The 17,771-nt window shown below is 33.3% G+C and overlaps 1 long non-coding RNA gene across 1 annotated transcript; it reads right to left on the reverse strand.

Moving 5' to 3' along the window:
• Positions 1–4,858: 4,858 nt before the first annotated feature.
• LOC125109727 (uncharacterized) lies at positions 4,859–15,946 on the reverse strand. Its single transcript, XR_007130360.1, has 3 exons — positions 15,811–15,946; positions 5,712–5,831; positions 4,859–4,937 (listed from the first exon to the last, which is right to left on the reverse strand). It is a non-coding gene; the product is annotated as an uncharacterized LOC125109727 (long non-coding RNA).
• Positions 15,947–17,771: the final 1,825 nt, after the last annotated feature.

Here is a 17,771-nt window from a genome sequence, read left to right on the forward strand (position 1 = left end):
AGTCTAATTTATATTCTAGAATGTTAACATCACACAGCACACATCAACACTTTTTACAGAATTATTCTGTGAAAATGTCTTTACCCAAATTCTTAAAGTGAGCTTTGAATATTCCAGAATAAAGTCAAAATTCAGTTGAAAGGCCTTACTATGGTCCCAAAATAAAAATGGCAAACTGACCAGCTTTAATTTTGAGGAAGCACAGCTGACTCAATGGTAGAACAGACCTTATTTAAAAACTAAATAATTAGATGTTGAAGATGTAAGTTAAAAACTAGAACAGACAGAAAGTTAGGAAGAACTATCAAGAGTTGCCTCTAGAAAAGAATCCTAGAATAATCTTACTTTTGCTGACATATCTTATTATATCTAGTCATCATGGGAAAAAGAAATCTGCATCTGTATTCTATATGGAATCTTAATTTCAATTCTGTGTTTATAATCTGTGGATTATGTGTATCTTTTTCTGAATAGATACACATCTGTGTACTTTCTTCTCCATCAGATAAGATGACAAAAAAAATAATGTGCATGTGGGAAAATATATCATAAACTGCCAAATTGACCCAGAAGTCACATATGGCAGTGGTGGGTGACTACAATAAAGCAAATGTATCTTCTGTGTGTCATATTTTTCTAAAAGCCCAAGATCAGATAATTACTTTGAAATGAATACACTATAATTAAGAAGTTTAAGGAAAATATGAATAAAAAATATATGATAGTGCCGTGTCAATATAGAGGAATATATTAGGTAATATAAATTAGAGCTAAAATTAGAGCTAAGATAAATGTACCATATAAAAATCACCTACAGTAAAATATAAGTCATTTTACATAAAATAACAGTGGACTAGCTGTTGAAAACTAGATTTTATAACCGTTTTACATCCTTCACAAGCAGGACAGTTTTGGATATACATCAAAAATTCTTTCCTTTCAGATTATTTCTTCATTTTGTATAATTGGGAATATGCCAGAGAAATGTGATATTTATGACTTTTTAAAAGGCTAGGGTTTCTAAATTCCTAATTGGTGCACTCGTTTGTCATGTAATGAGATCTTAAAATTTAGAATTATTTCCATTATAATAAAGAATTTCTATACTCCCCAAACTAAAATTATACTAAATGTTAACTAATTGGAATTTAAATAAAAACTTGAAACTACCAAAAAAAATTTCTATAGCAAAGGGCTAAAATAAGCTTACTTAACTATAATTTTTACAGGAACTTAAAACGTTCCAGTACTTCTGCTTGTCATCTTTTTTAAAGCTACTTTCCAAAACAATGGACTAAATGCACAACTATTTTTTAAAAGTAATGAAATAACCTAGGCTCTCTATTATTTAATTTTTTTTGCTGAAGACCAATGGGAGAACTAACTAAGAAAGTAGGCACAGAATCTAGTGTTGGCACCATAGTAGGCATAGCTCAAACAAAGGGCATTTGGGACAAAGGGTTTAGATTTATGTGGCAATGTTAGTGATGGGGAATATGATGGAGGGGGCTGAATAGCTCCTTGCCCATTAATGGTATCATTTTTGATGCAGCAGGTGTCATTTCCAGTTAATTAATGTCATTGCTCCAACTAATCAGTTAAGAAGAGCCACAGCTACGTTTTTTATACTCTTGAAGGACAAATAAGAAAAAAGAAAGACATTCTTGTTATTTTCAATAAATGACAGAGATATGAAGAAAAAGCCAATATATTCTAACAAAATGTTAAGAAAGTAGAAGATAATGCTGTTTATATTTTAGATGGGAGGATGAAATCCACAGAAAGAAATCAATACAAAAAGTCTCAAGAGAAATGGTTTTTAGAATTTAAAGAAATTTAATACTGTTTTACAGTGAATAAACATTATAAAGTATGTTTATATCCATGCTAAATAAAGGGTACACTTTCTCTTTTATTAGTTTTAAAAAGGCACAGAATTATAAATAATCTATAAAACAGATATATAAGTTCAACAACAACCCAATGTAAAGCCTGTAACATTTTCCTTGAGTTTCACTGACCTTACCAGTCCTCACCCTTTTGTACCCCTCAAGGGATTCCCTTCCAGCTGCTATGCAGGAACCTGAGTCCTGCCTGAGGGTTCCAACAATAGCTGTCAGAAGAGGTTGGGATGAAGCATTCCTGTTCTAAATATGGATGTTTTCTCCTTCTGAGGTGATTTACATTTTCAACTTTCTCTGTCCTTACAGGCTTTGCTTTCTCTGGGAGATATTTCAGGATAGAAGACCTTGGCAGAGCCTAGATACCACAGCAACAGCCGTATTTTCCCACTGCATAAAGACTACCCCTTCTCACAAAGACATACATAAGTCATAATATAGCTAATTTACACATTTTCCTCACATATGTCTTTTACCAATTCTGGTTTCATTTTATTAAAGTACTTGCTGGAGTTTCAATTCCTCAAGAGATTCATAAAATGAGCCAAATGAATCCATGAATTGTCTTCCTGTATTATTATTTATAGGCCTAAGAGTTAACCCACCGTAAGCGGAAACCTGCTTCCACTGGGCAGATGTTTGAGTCTCATCTCCACCACTATGCATATAAAGCTTTAGCACATTTTGGTATATATATATATATATATATATATATATATATATATACATACATATACACACAAACATACATACACATGTGTGTATGTATATATATAAATATAGTGTATATATACACACATATATATGAGTATGAATCTTGTTATGATATTTATTTTATGATTATATATGTTATCTCTTAAGTAAATTTTAAGCAACGTATCTTACACATCTTTTATAGCCAGCAGGGAAGAGTGGAGGTGCAAAGTAACATCTGTGTTTTCTGTATGTTCAATCTTGCCCTGGGTGATGTACTTATATTAGGCCACTCAATCCTCCCAGAACGCTTAAGGGGTATGATATAATCTCCATTTCACAGATAAGACTGCTAAGAGTCAAAGCATTTATAAAGATAAAACTAGAGATAGGTATATAAATATTCACATTCATTGCCATAAAGAACACAATGAGAAAAGGATAGTCTCTTCAACAAACGGTGTTGGGAAAATGGATATCAACATGCAAAAGAATGAAGTTCAGCTATTATGTCATACCATAAATCCAATAAAAATGGATTAAAAACTTAAACAAAAGATCTGAAACTATAAAACTCCTAGAAAATAGGGGAAAGGCTTCATAACATTGGACTTGGCAATGATTTTACAGAAATAACTGTAATAACTACAGAAATAGGCAACAAAAACAAAATAAACAAATGGGACTACATCAAACTAAATGACTTCTGCAGAACAAAGTAAAAAATCAACAGTGAAGAAGAAACCTGTGGAATGGGAGAAAATACTTGTTAACCATATATCTGATAAGGATTAATCTCCAAAATATATACAAAACTTCTGCAATGCAAAATTAAAAAAAAATAAATTTAAAAAACCCTCCCTAAAATCCCAATTAAAAACTAGATGGGGGATTTGAAAAGACATTTCTCCAAAGGAAACATACAAATGGCTAATGGGTATATGAAAATGTGCCTAACATCACTGATCATCAGAGAAATGCAAATCAAAACCACAATGAGACTAACACTTCACATGTATTAGGATGAATATTATCAAAAAACTAAACTAAAGACAAGTTTGGCAAAGATATGGAGAAATTGAAACACTTACATACCATTGGTGGGAATGCAAAATGGTGCAGTCACTATTGAAAACAGTATGAAATCCCTTCAAAAAAATTAAAAATAGAACTACCACATGATCCAGCAATCCTACTTCTGGGCATTTATCCAAAAGAATTGAAATCAAGATCTAAAAGCATTATTAAGCACCTCCATATTAAGCAATATTAAGCACTATTCATAATAGCTACGAAATGGAAACAACCTAAACTCCCAGTGATAGAAGAGTAGATTAAAAATGTGGTATAAATGGGGGGCCTGAGTGGCTCAGTGGGTTAAAGTATCTGCCCTTGGCTCAGGTCATGATCTCAGGGTCCTGGGATCGAGCCCCACATCAGGCTCTCTGCTCGGTGGAGAGCCTGCTTCCCCCTCTCTCTCTGCCTGCCTCTCTGCTTACCTGTGATCTCTGTCAAATAAATGAATAAAATTTTTAGAGAAAAAAATGTGGTATAAACATATAATACAAATGAATCAGCTTTTAAAAAGAAGGAAATTCTGTAATATGCAAATATGAATGAAACTCAGAGACATTGTACTATGTGAAATAAGCCAATAGCATAAAGACCAGACTGCAATTCCACTCATGTAAGTTGTCTAAAACAGTAAAAGTCACAGAATCAGAGAGTGGAAAGGTGGTTGCCAGAGGCTGGGGGCAGAGGGAGAAATGGCAAGTTACTAACTCATGGGCATAAAATTTCAGTTAAGCAAGATAAATTAGCTCTAAAGTTCTCCTGTAAAACACTGTATCTATAGTCAACAATAATGTATTGTATATTCAAAAATATGTGAAGAGGGTAGATCTCATGTTAAACGTTATTACCATAATAAAATAATTTTTAAAATATTCATGTTTGAGCTGTATAATTGCAAACCACATAAAACATCTCCCCTCCCATTAAAGTATGAATTAATTAAATAATTAATTTTATATTTGACCAAAATTATATGGTCTAGAATAAGAAAAAAGAATCTTTATCCATTTATCAATAATTCTTCATAGCACTGGGTACACAGGAATCTGACAGTAATGATGGATTCATTGTTTTGTGTCACCCTGAAGAAGCAGAATAGATCCTTATCCAAAATTTGGGTCAGATATCAAGACTGATGATGCCAAACATGTACCAAGAGTGTATGGAAAAGGTGTATTACTCACAAACCATGTTTTCTGGGGAGATACTGCAGATTCCCAGGGTGATCTGAAAATGGCTTGGGTTTTTATAGCAGTTAAGGGGTGAGACCTGGGTGAAGGTTAACAGAAGTTGTTTGAACTTACTGCTAAAACCAAGGGAGATTATCCTGGCTTTTTAATCTGCTTGCTTATATGGGGATCAGAAGGGGAATAGGGAATAAGGTAATGTTCAAAAGCTGTCATCAGTCAAGAGAAAAATGGATTCAGGCTGCTTATTATTGTTTAGTTAAAGGCAAATTTGTTCCAAAAGGATCGAATGACTGTGAGAATATAAAAATGCAATATGAAAAGCTAAGGTCAATTGAAAACAAGTATAAAATTCAAATTAGAAAATAGCAAAGTCAGTTTGTTGTAGTGAGTATAATCTGAATGAGTAGTCATGAAATATTTAAATGTTGAATTTTATTGCTTTGCTTTTATAAAGAGAAATTTATAAAAGTGATTCAAAAATGATACTTTTGAAATTCAGTCTCAAACTTTGCTTTAGTTGTAAAATTATCTTTTAATTTTAGAAAACATAATCATGAAGGGGAAGATTTTGCTTTCAATTTCCCAAGTGAATATTTCACTTAGTGAATTCATTCTATCTTACGGATACCTCTACATTTCATTATCATCTACTTTGATTTAATTAAGAAAAAAATCCAACCAAGACAGATTAAATTAAATAGAAAAAAACTGATATATCTTGGATTTACTCAATTCTCTAAAAGTTCAGTGTTGCTCTAAACTCTGTTGGAAATGGGACAAACCAATTGTATAGTCCGTACCTTTCTTCCTACCTACATCTGCTAACCTATGGGTAGAAAGAGGAGAAGCTCACCCATTAAAGTACTATATGACCCCTTCTCCATGGCATACGTGAGAAGAACTCACAAGGGAAGGATTTGCCTTCCATGCACATGGTGTTTCTCTTTGACGGACTTCTTCAGCAACACAGAAACTAGAAATAAAATAACTTCTACCCACCTCTCTGGACAGAAAGTCAGGCTAAACGTGTGTATGTCCTGTTCCATTTCATCAAGCCTCTCGATGATTAATTTCACAGGTGCAGATTTTTTAGTTTGGGGAAAATCAAGTGAACATTTAGCTGAACTGCTTTCTCCCCAGATTTATTTTTCCCAGTAAAAGATTTAAAAACTAATTAAAATTTAAAAAACCAATAAGCAAAGTTTACATGAAGCACATATAAAAGTGTGCACATAGAATATACACACACACACGTTACTGAAGCCAGTCATATGATATGCAACTGAAGAAGTGGAAAGAAAATTTGACTACAGATGAGTATACATGCTGGCTAATAAGACAAATATGTATCTCACAAATAACATGAGAATATAATCACATAGCTAGAAATAGTGCATACCAATACAATGCTAAATACATAAAAGGTAAGTTGATATTGCAATAAAAGGGGAAAATCCCAAACATTCAAATGTAAATTTGTAATTTACTGCCACTTTATTGCTTAACACCAATTAAACAAGAAAAAAAAATCATACAGCTAGAGAATTTAACTTTGAAAATGAGAATTCTGTTTATAAACATGAAATTATAAAGCTGCTCATTAATTTTGATGATTTATTTAGTTAAAAAGCACATCATGAGATGAATAAAATTAAGAGATCTATAGTTTAGGGCTAGATCCTAGAAATATTACCCTCTAAGTGCATTTTACAAAATAATGACAAAGATGAATATCATGCAGACATTTATGTCCTACTACAGAGCTAAATACACAGGTTAGGAATAGAGCATGGTGTGATTATCTTTTTATTATGATACTGAAACTTATAATTTCCCAACTTTGCTTGCTTGCCTCAATGTCTTTTCTAACACAAAGGAGAAAAACTAAATATAGTTCAGCACATTAATTTAAATATACAGAACATTAACCTCTTAATTTATTTGGCAATTTCATTCATGAATTCTTTAGAGACATAGTGAGCTTAAGAGGTGGAGGGATGATGACAATTACCTTTTATCATCTTCTTTGCAACCTTGTCCAATTGAGTGGCATTAATTCACCATGAGTTGTCTTAGATATAAAATATTTAATGATGCTCCCTGACTTCAAATTATAATACAAAGCTATAGTAATTAAAACACCAAAGTAATGGCATAAAAATAGACAACTACATAAATGAACAGAATAGGGAACCTGACAGTAATCCCATGTGTATATGATCAATTAATTTGCAACAGGAGCCAGGAATATATATACAATGGAGAAAGGACAGTTTATTCAATAAATGGCTCCTGAAAAACTAAACAGCAACACACAAGAGAATGAAACTGGACCACTATATTACAGAATACACAAAAGTTAAGTCAAAATCTAGTAAAGACTTGAACGTCAGACCTGAAACCATAAAACTACTAGAAAAAAAACAGGCTTTAAACTCTGAAATGTCTTGGCAATAATTTTTCTTAATGTGACACCCCAAGCAAAAGTAACAAAGCAAAAGCAAACATAGTGGGACTATATAAAACTAAAAGACTTCTACACAGCAAAGGAAACCATCAACAAAATGAAAGGCAATCTACTGAATAGGAGAAAATATTTGCAAATCATACATCTGAGAAGGGTTTATATCCAAATTATATAGAGAACTCGTACAATCCAACAGCAAAAGAACAAACAATTTGATTAAAAGATGAGCAGAGGATATGAATATATGTTTTCCAGAGAAGACATAGAGATGGCCAACAGGTACATAAAAAGATGCTTAACATCATTAATGATCAGGGAAACACAAATCAAAACCATAATGAGCTATTACCTCACACCTGTTGGAATGGCTACTGTCAAAAAGACAAGAAATAGTAAGTATTGGCAAGGATGTGGAGAAAAAAGAACCTTGTGCACTGTTGGTGGTAATGTAAATTGGTGGAGCCACCATGGAAAAGGGTATGGAGGTTCCTCAACAACTTAAAAACAGAACTAACATGATCTAGCAATTCCACATCTAGATAATCATCTGGGAAAAAAAAAGAAAATAACTCAAAAAGATATAACTACCCCCATGTTCTCTGCAGTATTACTAACAATAGACAAGCTATGGAAACAACCTAAGTGTCCATCAATGGATGAATGGATAAAGAAATTGTGATATATATATATATATATATATATATATATATATATATATAGTGAAATATTACTGAGCCATAAAAAAGAGTGAAATCTTTTTTTGTGTGTGATAACGTGGATGGACCTTAAGGGCATTATGCTAAGTAAAATAAATCAGACAGAGAAAGACAAATACCATATGATCCCTCTTATATGTAGAATCTAAAAAAGATACTAGTTCATTGATACAGAGATAGATTGGTGGTTGCAGGGAATAGGGATGAGAGAAATAAAAGGGAAAAAATATGACATGCTCCTGTGTAACGCTTATAATTTCTTATTGATCAATGAAATTATTACTACTGGTTAAATGAATGGAGCAGTAGGATGTGGTTTGTTGAGATAACTATAAAACAGCAGGATACTGGCCTGTCAGCATGGAGGAGTGAAGAGAACTTTTTTAACAGAGATGTTCAAGAGTACATGCTCAGTAGAATAAAAGCTACAGTTGCTAAAATTCTTATTCACAACAAATAAGTATATTATTTTGTTCTAGGTAAGAGTGCTTGATTATATTTAAAAACTTTTTCATAGCTGGATGTTCCCATGAGAATGACAAGGGACAGATACTAATTTTCTCTCAAAGGTCAAAAAGTATGTTACAAGCCTTTAAAAGAGATGAATATGTCACACTCCAGAAAATGCAGCCACCTATCGTGTAGAAATCAGAAGGCATTTTACAGAGGGTCTCAAGAATGTACCTATGAAGGGAGGAAATAAAATTCTATATTTAAGATAATTAATTGATAATCTGAGTTAGATGAGAAAATCATCTTTAATTGCAAAAAATCATTCAAACCTCCTTAGTTTATATAATGACAAATGTATGAGCCCCATTCAGGCAAAGTCACTAAGAACTTTGTTGCTTAATATTCATTAAATATAAGAATTCTTTTAAAAGAATACTATATGGTTACATTAAAAGCAATCACAAATATCCTAAAATTGTTCTCCTTTTAAACACTTAACAATCAACTGAACTGTCATCCTACTCAACATTCAAATTCTACTGCTACCAGAACTCTACTCCATCTTTGCTTTATTTCCTAAATTTAGTCATTATTTTTCATTTAAATATATATTAATATCTATAATTTACCAGAGACTGTGCTAGAATCCTGAGGGTTGTGGCAACAAAGGGAGGATAAAGTTTGAAAAGGACTTTTCTTAAATAGCTACTAATCTAGTGGGGGAGCAAAAGTAAAGTAAACATACAACTAAAACACAGCATAATGAGTATTATAATAGAGGTATGTTAAAAAATGGTAGCCGCTAAGTGATTTTAATGAACAGGAGCTTGCTTGTCTGTTGAGATGGTAAGAACAGATGGTCTATGCAAGAAGAGGAAAGACACATCAACATATATGAAATACTATGGCAAATTCAGGAGATTATGTACTACTTTGGTATGGAGTAACAGAGCTGCCAAGGAATATAGGAAATGTGGTTGAAAGAGGCATCTCAGGTCTAATTGTGAAAGATCATGCATGTGCTGAGAAGAAGTGCATTACTTAGGCACGGAGAAGCCACTGAGGGCTTACATGATCAATTGTGGGTTTTAGAAACATTTTTGATGACAGCGTGGGTGATGGACAGAAAAAGGGGAGGCTCAAACAGGAAGGCCCATTGGGAGCTAAGATGCTTACCTGCCTGAAAAGATTTGGTTGTGATCTGAGAGAGCAATAGTGACAGGGGAAAGAAAGAACTTGAGAGCTCCTTCAAGATAAGAATGAACAGGAGGAGGTAGTTTGTTGAGGAGATAAAGGAAAGGAAAACATCTCACAATACTCTGATGTTTCACCTGGAGAATGATAGATGATAATTCTATTAGAAATGGGAAACATAGGGACGCCTGGGTGGCTCAGTTGGTTAAGTGGCTGCCTTCAGCTCAGGTCATGATCCCAGCATCCTGGGATCAAGTCCCACATCGGGCTCCTTGCTTGGCAGGGAGCCTGCTTCTCCCTCTGCCTCTGCCTGCCACTCTGTCTGCCTGTGCTCACTCTCTCGCTCTCTCGCTCTCTCTGACAAATAAATAAATAAAATCTTTAAAAAAAAAAAAGAAATGGGAAACATAGGAAAGTATATTTGAAACAAAAGAAAATTTGATGTTGGATGTGTTGTATCTGAATTGCTTGTGTAGCTACATGCATAATCTGACTATATGAAGACGTTCGCTAACTTCCTTTTTCCTTCTATTATATTCTGCTCCTTGTGTTTGAGTGTATTAGAATATCTTAATGTCATATTATCACATGCTAAAAAAATCATATCCAAAACCTACATGAAATTCTCCAGTCTTAGAAACTTTCTAATTTCCACAACTGCTACCATTATATAATTGTATTTATCTTTCAAATTGAGCAAACACTGATTAGGTTTTAGACTAGACTAGGTAGAACATGGAGACTAAACCCTATGTATCTGAGTTTGGTTGCTAACCCACAAAATTCTCTTTCTAAACATAAATCTGTAAGTCCCTCAAATGGTTTCTAGTAAGAAGTTTGAGTGTAAAATACACTTCTGTATTAGAAGTATAATGCAAATAATAACAAAAAAATCCTAGCAGATTAGGGAAATCTTACTGTGATTCTCATTCATTACAAAGCCTCTAATAATGAAAATACTTCTAGTATGGCCATGAAACGTATGGGTGAGCATTCATTTCAAAGCAATTGAGCCGAACAAATGAACTCTATCTAATTCAGGGCCCACCCTAACTTCAGCTCCCATCTAGTAAGCAACCACATGCTTTATGCTCAACTTCTGAAAGAAGTCAGCTTCAGAACGACTTGCTGAGTCAGAAAGGCCCTCTAACTGGCTGGCACGTTGCCTATAATATTTCAGTTCTGATCTTTATTTTTAATTAATTAATTAATTTTGAGAGAGGGAAAAAGAAGGGGATGGGGCTGAGGGGGAGAGTGAGAGGGAGAGAGAGAATCTTAAACAGGCTCCACTCCTGGCACAGAGCCTGACCCAGGCTTTATCTCACAACCCTGAGATCATGACCTGGGCCAAAACTGAGACTTGAATGTTTTACTAAGTCACCCAGGCACCTCATGATCTTTTAATACTAAGAGAATTGATTCCCCTGAGTCAAGATACCATTTCAGAGCCTCATATAGTTTGTGAATTCAGAAAGGGAATATCTCTATATTTATAATTATTTGTGGTTACGGAGATGGGAAAAATTGATGAGGTTTACCTGACAGGTGGTCAAATGGCTGTTCAACTTAGTGTTTGGTATTTAAACTCTTGGCTCTATAATGCAAGAATGTATTATGCTCTAAATGCATTTTTATAGCTCTTCTGGTAATTATTTCCTGCCAACTAAAGTAACATGGATGACTCCAAGCACAAGGTCTTATTTACTGTTATATCTTCTTCATCCACTTTATCAAAACAGCACCAAAGGATCATTTATGTTTTAATTTACTTGATTAAAAAATCTACTTTGGGTTAATGTTTCATTTAATAAAAACGCCCCCATGCCTGTCATGCCATTAACTTAGACCAAAATCAGTTAGCAACTGAAACACAGATTTTCGCAACCACATGCACTTGCATAAAGTTATAAAACAATCATTTTTGTAAGATCAAAACCACCAATTTTATAGTTGTGTCACAGTGCTGAAACACCATGGGAGAAATTGAGTTTGGACTGGAGACCTAAAGAGCTGGGAACTTAAGGGCCCCCTGTAACCATACCATTCTTAGGAAAAGAAAGACAAAGAAACCTAGAAAACCTCTCTCTCAAAATAATCCTGAAACACAGACTTCCCAAACACATGAAGTAATCCAGTGCTAGGTACCTTAACCAAATTAATAACAGAATTACGTACTCCTGTCTGATAAAATGAATTTTATGGAACAGCTTGACAAAATTTTAAAATAAATATATTTTAGTGCTACGAGAGCTAAATGAGGGACTATCATAAGTTAAAAGTGATCAATACTATAAGTAATGGCATGAATTAATCTTATAGACACAATATTGAGTAAAAGAAATCACATTAGGGTACATAATGTATGAGTCCAATGATATAAAGTACAAAAAAAATGCAAAACTAATCTATAGTTTAAGATGTCAGTAAAATGATCACCTTTTAAATGACTACCTTGAGACCACAGAGGTCTCAAAGGGACTTTTGGGAATGTTGGGAATGGTCTATTTCATCATTTGGATGCTACTTACATGGGTGTGCTCACTTTATGAAGAGTACTTGTACCGTAGAATGATGATGCATAGTGGACTTCAATTAAAATATATGTACTTAAAATATGAACACTGAATATATTTTTAGACATTAAAAACACATTCTGCTAGGCACTGAGAGTAAAAAAATCCAGGTGTGTGGAACTGATGCATTATTAAAATAAAGTAAATAATAAAGTAAGTAATATTAAAACAGATATGAAAATTATGTTGAACATAATTTGAATATTTGTTAATACTTTAAGCTCCCTAAAAATCATAGTGTCTAATAATCATTACTAGAGTCCATAATTTAACAATTAGCTAACTCAGAAATTCAAATCATAAAACTGTTATTAAGTATCACACATATTAACTTTATAATATATTTACTTTAATATTAATATTAAAGTAAAGTAGGTTTACTTTAATATTAATATTAAAGTAAAGTAGATTCTTTACTTCATAACTAACTGTTAAAGTAAGAATTGTTAAACTTAATGTAAAAAATACACTAAAACTAAAAGAAAAATAATTAAATAGAATACTGAAATTTTATGAATCCAACAGGAATACAAACGCATGGAAAAATTTAAAAATATGTCCTTTAATTGGTATCCAAAATCAGTGCATATTGGGCTCAATTAGCCAGCTTAAATCTTCTTCTTCAGTTTCCCGTTATTCAAAATATGCCAGTTTTTGTTCACTTTTTTCTTTTTTTCCTCCCCACTTATTTGCACCTTTGCATTTGCCATTTCCTCCAAAATACTCTCACTCAAGTTTTTAATCTTGATAAATCCCTTCCTTGAAGACGAAGTTGGAATGGTTTCATGGGTATATGCATATGCTCAAACTTATCAAATTGTATACATTAAATATGTAGTTTTTGTTTATCAATTGTACCTGAATAAAGCTGTTAAAAAAAAAAAAAAAGACTGAATTGGAATGCTACCTGCTCTGGGAATTCTTATCTCAATCACACCCACAGTTAGCTGGGCATTCCAACACCCCTTATCAGATATGTGAAATCAAATCTCAGGCTGGGAGAAATACTGCCTGAGTTCATATTATCCACAATTTCCCAATTTTGTTATAGAGAAGATTCTCTTAACTTCTCAATGTCTTAGTTTTCTTCTCAGTAAAAGGGGAATAAGGTATCACCTTAAATAGATGATGGGGATTAAGAGCACTGAGTACTACAGAATTATTGAGTCACTGTATTGTATACCTGAAACTAACATAACACTGTATGTTAACCATAGTAGAATTAAAATTAAAAATGTAAATAAATCATTTCCTTCTTAGGATTCTCTTAGTGATTAAATAAATTACATAATTCATTACATAAATTATGTAATTTATGTAATTAGTAATTAGTATCAGACAAATACTAATTGTTCATAAAATCCTAATCATTATTTTTGAAGCACAGATTTTTTTGTGTGTGTTCCATAATTTGTCTACTGTCAAATTCCATAAGATTTCCAATTTTGTCTTCACTATATCCTGTAAGATTTGCACCTTGCAGAGCAGCTGGCATATATGTGGTACTTAATAACGGTTTTATGATTTGAATTTCTAAGTTAGCTAATTGTTAAATTATGAACTCTAGTTATGATTATTAGACACTAAGAGTTTTAGGGGACTTAAAGTATTAACAAATATTCAAATTATGTTCAACATAATTTTCATATCTGTTTTAATATTTCTAAGTTCTTTAAATATTATATTAAACAATAAGTACTAATTTCTCCAGAGTTCTGCTAGCCATCTGTGGGATACTTATAGGTGTAGGTTTCAAAGAATGAATTCCCATTTTACAAAAAATGACAAAAGGACAGAACCTCCCAAAAACCAGAAAAAGAAGAATTCGAGAATAAGATGCCATGTGTCTGAATGAACCAGACTCTGCCTTCAGTTTGCACCTTCCTTTAAGTTACACTCATTTTGATTTTCTCTTTACCAGGCCATTGTATAGCTTCCCTTATGAGATGTTTGCCCATGTCTATGCAAGAATGCTATAAAAGTTCAGACTTATTCAAGATCATAAAAGAGAACCCCATTTGAGCTCTCTGTAACAAAAGATGGTGGCATTTGGTGGCCAACCGTTACAATTTTTTTTTTTTAAAGGGAGGAGATACTACCAGGCTTGGGGAAAGAATTAGAATAATAGACTTTATACAAAATAGGAATCCTTCTTCCCTCTCTTGATTTTGCCCTTTTCTGATTCTTGGCTTTTTTAGTCCACACAGCAGATAGTGATTATCCATAGTTTTTACTTACAACTGCTTCATTCACAATGGAGTGGGAGTTCTTGATTCAACTTGAAATCTCTACAAGAGGTCCGCTTACTAATAGATACTAGTTGGACTCTCAAAATTAGCCAATCAGTATGGCCAAGGAGGCAGTTACACTAAAACAGCATAGCTAGGTAAACACACACACACACGCACACACACACTACTGTTGGATTTTGATGGTAACAGCAAGGAAAGAAAGTATCGCAAGTATACTGGGTTTTATCTTGTCACTCCTGAAATCCATGCCAGTCAGGAAGCTCAGAATGTGACCGTATTTGGAAATATGTTTTTTGTAGATCTAATCATGGCAAGGATTGAGATAAGAAATCAGACTGGATTAGTGTTAGCCGAAAACCCAATGATAACATCCTTCCTTATACGAGGAGACAGAAAGGACACAGGGACACAGAAGAAGGCAATATGCAGATGGAGACAGAGATTAGAGTGATGAGTTTACAAACTAAGGAGCATCAAGGATTCTATGTAATCACCGGAGGCAGGGAGAGAAACTTGATAAAGTTTCTCCCTCAGAGACTGCAAAGCAAGTTTTTTCCACTTGGAGATTCCCCTTCCATGTATCTTCCATGTTAAACAACGCACCTTATGTATTATTTTAACCAGGTAAGCTATTCACTTCCAGAGCCCAAGTTCTATCATATTAATTTATAATTGTAAAAGGATCCTAAGAAACTTAACACAGAGTAATGAAATATAGTTGACTATTACTGCTCACAAATGTAAAAAAAAAAAGTAGAAGATAGTTACTTTTTTATTTCTATTCCTTCACTGATTTAAATGCATGCCACTAAGTGGTAATGTTTCCTTGCTTTAAGAACCAAATGCACTCAACTGTTTTCACTTAAGCATTCATCACCAGGCCTCAAGGTCCCTGTATCATTTGAGGTCGATTCAGTAAAAAGGTGACTAAAATGAAGTGCTTGAGCTGGTCCTTAAATATTCCTGTAGTCATTAAATACCTTTGCAAATAGCTTTATAATGGCAAAATTGCCACATTATGATTGAATTTGTAGTGAACAAATGAAGACACATTATCATCTCAGCCAATATTTGAGTTAGCTCAGGAGAATTTCAGCCAACTTGTATTTTACATGAGTTTAGCTGCAATTCAGTGCAGGAACTATTATATATAGGTATATATAGTTACACACACACACACACACACACACACACACACATACATGACTTGAAAACAAACTTCATTTTGTATAACTGGAATAAAAACTAAAATGGAAAGATGCCAACATGTTTTTTCTACAGCAGAAAATGCACTGACCTTTCGCTCATGGTAATCATGTCTCAAGTGTCCTGTGAAGAGAAAATAAAGCAGTAACATGTCATTTAGCTGAAGGTCACTTATCTTCCAAATTCAGCAATTCAGAGCATCAATGAGAACTTGGCAATAATCAAGAAGGGCCAAAAACAAAGAGATGTTTATATGTCTTTTGATTTGATTTGATTTAACAAAATACTTGATTTGACTATCCACCAAAGAAGTGCTTGATACTTAATTCAATATTTTTTACTGTTATAGTCATAATTTTATAAAGCCCACCTATAAAGCTTTCTAACTATGAATACATTAAAATTAATCATAATTAGGAAGCCCTTGAGTTAGCCACAGTGACCACAGAAGGAAATTATAAGAACAACCAGAGAGCAATGGAGGAAACAGATAAAACTTTAAAATACAGAAAAATAAGCTCTCTAAAATTATAGTAAAAAGACTTCTGATCAATTTTGCAAACTTCATAACTCTTCAAACCTCCCAAGATGTCAGTTGGAATACATGAAAATGAAAGAACAAGTATCATCAAACCAAAATTACCATAATTTAAAAAAGAGAAAGCATCTTCCAGACTAGAAATGAAGTAATACATGTACTAAGTATTCTGGGTTAGGTCAGGTAATCAAAGGACTGGTGGGGTAGGGATTGTCAATGTAATAGAATCTGTCATTTATTTTAAGGATGCTTATAAGCATGTATAAAGGCAAACTACAACATTACAATGTTATAATTTGAGGAGAAAATGAGTTTTTGTTGCCTACAAACTCAAGCAGAATCTCTTATACACGAAGCAGAACTAGAATTATATAATGTATTTGACTAAATAAATCCAGAAATTAATTAACCACATGGAATCAGAATCTAATAGTATATGAATCATGTAAAGCCTATTTTGGGAGTCTCATATATAAAAGGCAAAGACCCATCATTTTTAAGACAGGTATGTATTTCCTGGATGTATAATAAAGGAATATCTGCCTGAAGAGGACCTTCCAACCAAGAATTACAAAGTACTAAGGAAATCAAAATGATGAAAGAGTAACACAAACTGAGCAAAATAAAGAGCTATAATTCAGACCTAGAAAAAAGTAGAACCTGAAAAGTAGAAACTGGAAAGAACTTTAAAATCGTCGATTTAATGTCTTCTACAGAAAAATAAAGTGAAAGCAACCAAAAAGGAATAAAAAGTTATGACACAGAAGCTGATGGCTATTAAACAAGAAACAGTTTAATAGATTTACTACTGAGGTGACTGGAGAGACCTGAGAAGTGAAATAGTGAGCTATAAAATCAGTGGAAGCTTCCTGGAATACAGAGCAAAGAGATGAAAAAAATATAAAATATAAAACAAAGTTAAAGTACATTAGGAATATTAGGGTAATAATATAAATAAAGTTGAAACAATAACAACAGTTGGGAGATGGAAAGTTACAGAGGAAAGTATAAGTATGCTAAAATTTTTGACCCTTCCCAAAGATAGGCCTACTCAATCCATTTGTTAGGGGGAAAAAACTTGATGCTTTTATGAATAAAAGCATAAAGAAATCCCCAAAGAAGAAGAAGATGAGGAGGAAGGAGGATGAGGAGAAAGAAAATGAGCAAGAGGAAGATACATTAAGAATTAGACTAAACTGGGGCGCCTGGGTGGCTCAGTGGGTTAAGCCGCTGCCTTCGGCTCAGGTCATGATCCCAGGTCCTGGGTTCGAGCCCCACATCGGGCTTTCTGCTCAGCAGGGAGCCTGCTTCCTCCTCTCTCTCTGCCTGCCTCCCTGCTTACTTGTGATTTCTCTCTGTCAAATAAATAAATAAAAATCTTTAAAAAAAAAAAAGAATTAGACTAAACTTACAAACTAACAGAGAAAAAAATGGAACAAAGAACAAAAACATCAAAGACATTACTTTAAAAAATGAGGACCAAAAAAAAACCCACAAAGGAAAACTTGATAAAT

Source organism: Lutra lutra, chromosome 9, assembly GCF_902655055.1.
Source record: "Lutra lutra chromosome 9, mLutLut1.2, whole genome shotgun sequence".
Classification (NCBI taxonomy): Eukaryota; Metazoa; Chordata; class Mammalia; order Carnivora; family Mustelidae; genus Lutra; species Lutra lutra.